Source organism: Stylophora pistillata, chromosome 7 (genome assembly GCF_964205215.1).
Source record: "Stylophora pistillata chromosome 7, jaStyPist1.2, whole genome shotgun sequence".
NCBI lineage: Eukaryota > Metazoa > Cnidaria > Anthozoa > Scleractinia > Pocilloporidae > Stylophora > Stylophora pistillata.
In genome coordinates, this window is record NC_142525.1 from 16,049,513 (window position 1) to 16,060,296 (window position 10,784).

Below are 10,784 nucleotides of genomic sequence, written 5' to 3' on the forward strand. Positions count from 1 at the left end.
TTATCGCGGCAAGTCGACAGTCAACACGTTCTCTGAGGTGTTGTCACACATATTAATGAAATGGCCAAAACTGCGAAGTCGACTCTATTTAGGGCCTGTTGACATGATGTTAGGAGACCCAAGGTAGTTGAGGTAACCTGCCTCAATGCGGTGGGCCCAAGGTTTTATGTTTAAAACGTGAAACGGCGTGGAGGATTACTATTTTTTATAAGTCGGTAGAGCTTGAGCTCATTTGACCCGAACCCAAATTTTTTAGACTAGTCATTGTTCAATAAGAAATCAATGATGTGTTGCCGAAGACTTTCCATGCTTTTCTCCGGCTGGCAATCGTGAATTACTTGAAAGCTTTATCTTCTCCTTTACGATAGAAGCCCACGACGGTTTTCAACACACTCGACGTAATGTAAATTTTTGTGTCTCGGTCAAAGGGCGGGAATAACACTTGTGGCGTGGCCATCGGCAAGAATCAGTAAGCTATCAAAGAAGTTAACCCTTTTTAAATATAAACTATTAAAATCAAATATCAGAATATTTCCAAACTAAGGCGAAAATCAGTAAACATGACCATAAAGTGAGTTTATATGGAAACCATGGAGATTGGTTTAACAGTTTAAAAACACCTTAAGTCTTTAAACTGTTCGCGGTAAGCAGCGAGAATAACGAGATCCTAAACAATTTTAAAGCCTTTGATAGCTAATATTGAGCAGCTTTTTTGACGGTTAGTGGTGAAAATTTATTTTTTTGACGTCCGAAGGTTAAAATTTAGAACCTTTGACGGCTGACGGTTAAACCCCATTGAGACCCTCAGGATGGGGAGAACGTTTCTTTTAGATGTTGTCAAACTTATCATTTTCAATTCTGAAAAGGACGAGAACAACTATTTTGAACTCACCTAATTTGATTACCGAGCCTTACCTTTGAGTATTTTGATAGATATCTTGGTCGTCCCGGACCTCCCTCGAGGTTCCTTAGCTGTTCTCTTTGCAACCTGGTCGAAAGCCCCCTTGCCATCCATGTTTGCTAATGTCACATGATCCCTTGACACTTCCCAGGAGCATGTTGATGGATGAAGTGGCGTGTAATCAGCAACTTGGCCAGCAGTTTGTGTTTGAGAATCATCTGTGCTTGATTCTTTGAAATCCATGTACTCTGCCGGACGCTGAGCAGTCATTTGAATCAGGACCACTTAATTCCAGGTCTTCGGAGTCAATATCTTCCTGTAAAAAAAATATAGGATATGTCGATATGATATTTCACCGTTACATAAGAACAATCTATTTTGGCCCCATTTCGAAATGGATGGGAATGTTTTACCGGGAACTAAAACACTCGTAGAATCAATTGCACCAGCACATCCGCGAACCGATTGGTGTCTTTTACGTATGTAACACTAGTGGAAATATTGAGCAACAACGTTACATTTCCCACCTTATTAAACTTTGCTGAATTAACTTGGTTTGTTTTTTTGTTTGGAATAATAGGCCGCAAGATGTGTTGTGGCAAGCGACGAAGGTGTAAATGCATTTTCCGAGCAACTAGAGAACGAGAACGAGAACGCCAGAAAGAAAACGTTGTATGACCTATGGAAAGATAACTATGGAAAACAGTTTGTCGGCATTTCGATGTAGAGGGCGAAAATAGGTATTGGTGATACTAATATTGTCCTCACAATTTTATCTTCCAGCGATTGGAAAGAGATACTGATAAAGTTCGAAGACATTAGATGGACGTTAAATGCGGCATTTAGCTACATTTTTTATCGATGATGAAACTGCTCTATTTTGAGGAATAGATAGGGCGATACCCAAGTGATCGAGTCAAAAATGTGCAGTAGGTAACGACCAGAAAGTCACTCTTAAGAGTGTCTAAAACTCGAATTTTCCCCTCAGTAGCTTGTGATTGTTTACCTTGAAACTTTTTCTTCATAGTGATTGCAACAGGATCTCCTTCAAACACAGTATTCCTTGCAAACACTTTCACTGCGCAGTTTGTATCTCTCTCCAGACCCCCAAAAGTGTAACTTGTTACACCAGGTACAGTAATATTAACACTCTTTATCTCAGTGTCACCTTCAAGTATGATGACTCAGTATCCTGTGTTAGGATTCCCTCCATCATCAGCAGGTGCAGCACTTCTTACTATTAATTATTTCGTTACCCCCACCGACGCAGCCCCAAACAGTTTCTCTAGAGACTATCAGCCTATATTCATTACTATTAATGAACTGGTTTGAGTGCCTTTTTCTGATGAAATAATGGATGGTGGAGTCGGCTTCTTAACCGAGAGTAAATGAAAACGCGAGACTGTCGTATCATTTTCAAATCCTATTGAAAAATCATAAAATGATGAATAGATAACGTACAGTATCACTATGAACAGTTTTTCAGACCTAGTGGGATTATATGGCCGAGCCTGAGAAGATATACAACGTTTTCCTGATTATCAAGCTTTTGATTGCGCCTTTCGTTTTACTACACTCATTGGTTGTTTTCACCGCTATGAGCCATTTGTTGCGACAAGTGACTCTTGTTTTAAATCCTTTTAGTTACAATCGTACTTTATCAATCAATAAATTGCATTAAGTTTGCTTTATTTCGCTCGGTGAGTAGTCCAGAAAACCCGATCCTCATATAGTAACGAACCAGATGGCTAAAACAAATCGCGCACCGGTATCGCAGAGGTCATGGGTTCAAATCCCGTACCGGCCTGAATTTTTTCACGCCTTATTTTCACTACTACATAAGTATGGTTTATTACTGCGTGAATCGCTTTCATACATTTCATGAAACCGTAATACACATATATGATTTTCATATATTCAAAAATTCATTTTTAATATGTTGGCGAACCAACCTATGAGAAGTCAGCGAACTGACCGAAGACGTTGAAATTAAAAGTGATAAAATTGTTCTGAAGCAATAGCCTAAAGGAAAGTTCTACCCTCAGTATGATCTTTTTGTTGGTTTGAAGTTTTTAGAATATTGGTGACAGTCGCAACGAAATGCTCGGGGGCATGTTCAGCAGCTGTGATATGCACTCGCTTTCGGTACAGATAAACGTGAACATGCCTCCAAGCACAAAAGATATCATGATAAAAAAGAATCTATGTTCATTTATCAAGTTCTGTTCACAAACGAGTTTATAAGTCACTATTTCATGAGAAGGTGAAAAACTTGTTCTTCGTGCACTGCTGAGTTACAGAAGCACTTGGTATCTTTTAAAAACACTCGAGAAGTACGAGAAGTGTTCGCCTACGGCTTGTACTTCTCTAGCACTTCTCTCGTTTCCTGAAAAGATCCCGTGTTCTTCTAGAACTCGACAATGCACTCAGCGCCTTTTTTTTTCTTATTTTGTGATAAAAGACGGCTTTCTTCTTATACTGTTGAAGATCAGAAATGCAGTTCCCTTTCTTGAACTAATCACTGTTCCTTCTCTGGTCCATGTGACATCTGGCTCTGGAATCCCGGATGCTGTACAGCTGATATTAACAAAGGATCCCCCTCGGTAACTTCCTTGCACTGAAGACAGACTTATCTTTGCAACTGGTGGTTCTGCAAAAATGAACCAGTAAAGTGAGGCAAAGTGATCCGCAGCGTCAGTCTCATATTTTACAACTCATTCAACCATTGAATAATTTCTTTTTCAAATCTGTAATGGGCCAACAACAAAGCGTTTCAGAGTAAAAAAACAATTGGATAAAGGTGAATAGAAGTACGAAAGAGAAGTCGTGCAAAAATAGAAACACAAAGACCCAAGAAGCACTGAATTGTAATTGATCCAGTATACAAGTTGTTTTGTCTCAAAATGGTATCTTGGACTTCCAGAACAGCTTCAAAAGTCACACTTGAAATAATAGCATAATAACTTAAACACGCAGTTACGGTAAGATAAGGTATTCTAATTGTATATTGTATCGCTGAAACCACGTATTACCTCAGTATTCCAAGACGTTTTACAATTTGTGTGGCGACTGCCTCCCACAGGAGGTGAGGCCACAGAAATCGTACAAATAAGTGAATTAGTGATGGTAACAACAGAATTTCGACCTCAGCCCAATTTTTACCCGATGTTTAACGATGCTAGTTAATGTTTGTTTGGGAGCGCTACGGAAGATGTATAGTATCTTATAATCCTTTCAGATGGAGCGTGAAAAAACAAGGCTTTTCCTTGCAGAAGTATCCTAAAAAGGTGTGATCCACGTATCATGAAAACTTAGAGAAAAATTTACCGTTTAAAATGGCGAAATATGCCCAGTAGGTATAGTTTTTAGTTCGGTTATTTTAAAGTTGATGAACATCTCAAAATATTGAATTTCACAGTGGTATCTCCGGCACGTAATTGAATTAACAACACTTTTCTTTTCAAAAATATCTAAGTAGGTTTTATTAGCACGTCTTGAAAACTTTGAAGAAAATTTTAATTATTTGAAGAGAGAACATTTCACAATTTTAATAAGCGACTAATGCCCCTCAAAAAAGCCGCTAAATTTGCGAAGCGAGTAAGGTCCGAAGTTTAGCAGCGTAACTCTATTTAACGGAATGATGCAAAGGTAGAATGGTGGAATGGCGGAATATTTTACAACGTGGAATGCCTTGTTGTATGAAACAAAAGTATCCCAAAAATTGCATTGTTTGTAATGAAATAAGAAAATGATCTATGATTAACAGGCAAAATTAAAAGAAGCATAGGTTAGTCATCATTGGAACTTAGTGGAAAGACCGATCAAGGATCAGTGAGGTTCTTTTTAGCCCAAATAAATTGTCATTACTATTGTCATCATTGTTATTATTATTATTATTATTATTATTATCATTATTGTTAAAATGATCATTTGTTACCATTCAATTACTGGTTCAGTGTCAATTAGTCACTACATATACTCTTAAATCATCTTTCTCTTGTGGAACTTGTGGAATAGGGTACTCACAAATATTTGGGGTGGGGCAGATTTTCTGTTTTCATGTGAGACAAATCACTGTAGCTGAGCTTCAGTCTCTGCCAAGAACTCTTATGCTAACGACTCTTTAGCCAGTAGATTAGACGTTTCCAAATCACTGTCACTTTAGCTCGAGGCGTTTCTTTTCATCTCTACGATGGCTTAGCTGGCCAACACGCCCAGATATCTACTCTTTGTAGTTCCGGTTGAGTAGGAAAGGTAAAATATGCAATTTGCGGTAATCCTTCTTAGCACAAATTAATATTTTGCCGACACGTTTCGGAGGACTAGGGGTGGCTGCGAGGTACGCGGGGAGCTATGGGATCGTGGTTTGTAAACAGAGGTCGTTAGTGGGACAAGGCATTCTACGGTCAGCCATCACCGTGTGCAGCTCTTCGTTTTCGTTTTCGTCTTTTGCATAAATTAAGAGCGGTACTTGCATAGTACCTTAAGTAACTATGTAAAAATGTCCGTCATAGGATACCCTAAAACATTAAGGGTGACACCGCTGCCTTGGTCGGGGGTACACGTTCCCCGTTTTTTCCACCCGCTGGTATTTAGGGGTTTTCGTGTCCGACTTTTGTGGTGCATTTAGTTTACTTCAATTGTAAAAGACTTGTTAGCATATCGATTCGGCGTTGAATAAACGGTGACTTGTCTGGCCAACCCACCCAGATATCAACTCTTTGTGCGTCCAGTTGAGTAGTGAAGGCAACATATAGTATGAGCCTTCTGACTTTGATATTCATAAAGCCATCGACTGCGAGTGTGACTCTCTGAATCTCGTCAGTTGCCTCTTAATAATAAACTCGCCACGGATGAATGGCAGGAGTCGCGCAGGCTTCTCAACCCTTTTTTTTTTAACTTAATAGAAGAAACAGAAATAGACAGTAAATCTTAATTACATTCCACATATTCACGCTCGTCGTCAAAAAGCGTATTAGCTTAACTGCGATCATGCGACAGGATGCAAGTGACCTACATTCCTTTTACGACCATAATAAAACATCTTCAGAGAGCGCACGCCACCTGGCCCCACCTAGTTCTATTTTTACAGTTTCAGATAATCTGTTTTCGAGGGTCTTTGTTTCCGTAACGCCCATTGAAAGACATCCTGTTTAGAGCTGTTACAATAGCGAAGGTTTCGTGGCCAACAGATAAGTGCCGACTGTTTGTTTCACTCTAGACTTGGCCGGTTTTCGGGTCCTCAACGAAGAGGAGACTCGCACACACTCTAGTCCTGATTACATCTACCTTTATTGTTAAATCAAAGTGCTTATATATGTATTGGTGGCTAGTTTTTACGTGATTAAATATGCAAGGGAAGGCGCGTGGTTTCCTTTCTAGTAAACACCTTAATTCGAACGTGAGCATAATGTTTGTTCTACCCTATTTAGCAACGGAAATTCTGCTCTGTTAAGATTACACTCTGCATATTTTGCATGTCACAAGGATCATGTTTCTGCTTTTCAGTAATCTAGTAATTGACCTATTCTTAAACTTAGGATGACAGGTCACGTTAGAGTTTACTAGGGTCACTTTTTTTTTAGTTTTACTACAGAGCTAAGCTTTGAAAAATGCGAAACTAAAAGGGTTTATCGAAGCACGACCAGTCAAAATGGTAATACGGGTCAGAACATGACGTAGTCGTAAAAGGTAACGCAACGCCATATAAAAAGCCGGGAAGAACTTCGCATCAGCACATTTATAAAATGCGAGATGAATGGAGATGAACGCGATCAAGTCATGCAACGACCCTATTCTTTTGGAGGACAGCAAGTTTATGGTGATGATACAAGCCATAAAAGAAACATCTGTGAGTGGTTTCGTATCCAGAACGCGACAAATATCTACGAACAGAAGCCTTTCTGATCTCTTCCGAAAGAGGAAAACATTCACAAGGCGATGCGACGCATGAAGTCTTTTGCGAAGTGATAAGAAACAGCGATTTCAATAGCAGAACTCCGTTCGAAAATAAAAACCCGTTTATATACTCTACGTACGAAGTCCTATACAAAATTACATAACAGCGGGTCAGCTGGAGCGGTGATTGAAATAGAGTTTGTAGTGGTATAGTATTTTAGTGTTGTCAGCTGAATAGTCTATGCTTTTGAGCAGTTACTCGTCAACAACAGAAGAAAAATAAGCTCGCTAATACATGCCTATGAGACAGACGCGTATATGCTTCCTTATGTGCGACTTATATCCACATCACAGTTCTCTGTTTGAAGTATATGTGACGGAATATATTGTATTTGACATTTATCACTTAGCGGAAATCCTGTGCTTCGTTTGTTTTGAAGCGAAAGACGTAAGAGGCTATAATTATGTGATCTGTATCCAGACATATGATTTATAAGAATAAGAAAAAATTAATGCTGGCTTAAAATAAGTCGTTCTCGTCGATTCCTCGACGTAATAAGCCTCAAAATTATCACGATTAAACAATTTCCGGATTTTATATTGAGAAAGGTTGAAATATCAACCGAAAAGCTCTTCCTAAAAGGGATTTTTGTTAAAGCTAAGTCTTTCCTAACATCCTCAAGAGTACGTAAAAAAAAAATTTTTAGCTGTGCACTATCGGGTTATGGAGCACGTGGGAAGTTTGGAGAGCACTCAAGACGCTAGAGTTTTAATCGCCTTCAGTAGAACTGAACACGATCGGCTTTCCTGTCAAACTCCCGATAGGATAAGGATCCATAATCCCTAACAGCTCAATACAAACTTTTGTAAGGTTAGATGAACTAAACTTTTGTACTGTTAGATGAAGTACTTTCTCTCAGAAGGAAAAGATTACCATTACTCTACTTGCAAAGTAAGACCGCCATTTAATTGAAACAGTAAACTATCAGCTTCTTACAATACTTTTAAATGGTTTTTTTTAATATATTTCATTTTCATTCATGTTCTTAACACTTAAATACGTTTAAAAACGCACTTAACAAAAATTCTTGCTAGATGCCAATTTTGTCCTTTAACATCTCTTCTTACGAATCCTTTATCTACGCCTGGTGAATGAAACATATGGAATAAAAATTCATGTACAGGAGGTTCACTGTCTCTTGGTTATGCGTGTGCACGTAAAATTGGTCGATTTCCAAGAAAGAATCTTGCGTGTAGGAATATTCATTTTTTCTTTTCTTTTTCAGTTTTTTTTTTCTGACCCTGATATTCATACAGCCTTCGACTGCGAGTGTTACTTTCTGAATCTTGTCAGTTGTCTCCTAAAAACTAATTCGCTGACGGAGGAAAGGACGTCAATACTATTTTTAGCTTTCGAAGAAACGAGAATGGACGGTAAATTTCCACATAGTCACGCTATTCTCGCCGCCACAAAACATATTCACTCTACTGCGACAGGATGCAAAGGACTTACTTTTCTTTTGAGACCATGATGCAACTCCTTTAGAGAGCACGTGCCGCTTGACCCTACCCAGTTTTAGATCATCCGTAAGAAGGAAAAAAATACCTGCAATCCATAGATCTATACCTTTTTTTCCTTCTTTGCGCTCGTGTGTGCCAATGATCTGACCGTGAGCAGATTCAGAGCATATTGGTCTTCCGGCCTTAATTGCGCCGTTGTCATCTTTGGACGTTATATATGTATTTAAGAAGCTGAAAAACAAAAGGGAAGTATTGTGGATAGCGATATATATGTCTCATGAAGCAAGCTATCGGTTAAATCCTTTGATAATGAATTTATTTCAAACAACTTTCGTTCTTTGGCTAGCCCTAGTCGCTATTTTACGCGGAGTTTCAGGAAGAGCAGGTAAGAGTTAGCATTACATGACTGGAGGCACAACGTCTGAATTAAACTTTTGAAAATTTCATATACTCAGAAATGTTTAGTAAAAAATATTTAAATATTCTTAATTAATTACGGTGGCGTTCGATTGCAACTTCTTCGCCTTTTCGGAAAAAACTCACTATCACTTTTATGATTCCACTCACGGCTGACATGTCTGAACCATATGAACAAACAACGTGGTTGAAACATTACAACGGGAGATTTCGTGGACTCGAGTACTAGAAAAGGTTCTGCAAAATGATTCCCCGCTCTTCCGGCCAAAAAATAAGAAAATAAGAGGAAATTTTAAAGTTACCTTTAATGCGGTTGCTTCGTAAACTAGAAAAAATACGAAATGTTCTTCTGATCTCATCTTTCTGAGAACAAATATCGATAATGTCGGCCCACGTCGGTAGTCGGTTAATTTTTTTTCTGTCGGTAGTCGGTACTTTTTTTCTCGTTTTGTCGGTAGTCAGTAGTATTTTTCGCCCTTTGTCGCTAGTCGGTTAACTCTATTCACATCCTCTAATTATTTTCGTTTCAAAGATGACTGTCAGAAGTGATGACTATCTTCAGGATATTGCTCATAAAATAACTTTTTTTCAAAGCCATGCACATTCCATTTGTCTGAAACTTTTGTTTTTGAGAACGATAGATGTAGAAATCGCCAAAATATGTAATATCTGATTTTCGGGCTTCGTTCGTAAACTGCCCCTACGAAAAGTAGGGGCAGGCCCGTAGAGTTTTTTTAAAGATCTAAAAACTAAAATATTGTAACTAACTGGGTTTACTTTTGGAGAAATCTACATAAGCGTTTTCCTTGTTTTACCTTACAGTAACTGATGACTGAAATTGTACCGAGATAAGAAAAATGGGCAGTTTAAGACTGCACATCGCTACTGATAAAACTAAATTTTTGTAGCACTGAAAGGAACGAGAGTTTGTATGTATAATGATTCCAGAAGGTAGTGTTACAGAACATTGGTCTCACATGCAAAACAGAAAAACCTACGAGTAGGAGAAAGATGATTCTAGAATGAAGTGATTAATTGACACTCACTAATAATTAAATGGTAACAAATCATAATGAAGATAAAAACAATAATGATAATGATAATGATAACAAAAGTACTAGCAATGATAATTTATAGGGTCTTTGTCAAGAACCTCACTGCACTTCTAGAGGCCTATCCTGTGTGCTCCACAATAATGATCAAACTATGCTTCTTTTAATTTTTCCTGTTAATTATTATGTATTTTTTATTTTGTTGCAATTCCACTTTTGTGAGACTTTTGTTTCATACAACTAGGCATTCCGCGGTGTAGGATTTTTCACCATTCTACCATTCCGCCGTTCCATCATACGTCGAATAGGGTCACCCTGTTAACATTCCGACCTTGCTCGCCACGCAAGTTAAGCGGTTATTTTGGGCATTGGTCGCTGACTAAAATGGCAAAATGCTCTCTCTTCGAGGGAGTGAAATTTTTCTTCAAAGCTTCCACAATCAAAGGCATCAAACGAGTGGGGAACACCGAAATCGAAGACCTCTCATATGATCACGTGCTGAATCCCCAGTAACATTCGAAGCAATTCGAAGAAGTCGTCACCAAGTGTTGAACGACATAGTAAAGTCTAATAAAGTCGAGTAGTCCTCCATGAAAGCTGATCAATTTCTATTAAAAGACGACATCCACAAACGAATTTCAGTTTCGAGATATTGTTCATAAGATAACATTCTTTTATAGCCATGCACATTTGTTAGAAGCTTTTTCTAACACTCAACTAATATTTTTGTATTTCTTGCTTTGTTCTCTTGTTACAACTTACTACTAACGGGACTGGCTCAAATCTCAACTTTCAACTCTACTCAATTCAGTTCTATTCTGATTGAAAATGTTGGTCACCAGCTTATAAAGGCAATACTAAAGGTGACACAACTAGGCTGTCAATCTTCTTGTATCGTCATCGTTTCTATCTCGCAAATCAGGTTAAGTCATGGGCAACAGTTCCTGCATACTAAGTATGCGCCTTCGAGTTGTTTACGCTTTTCAAAATCATTT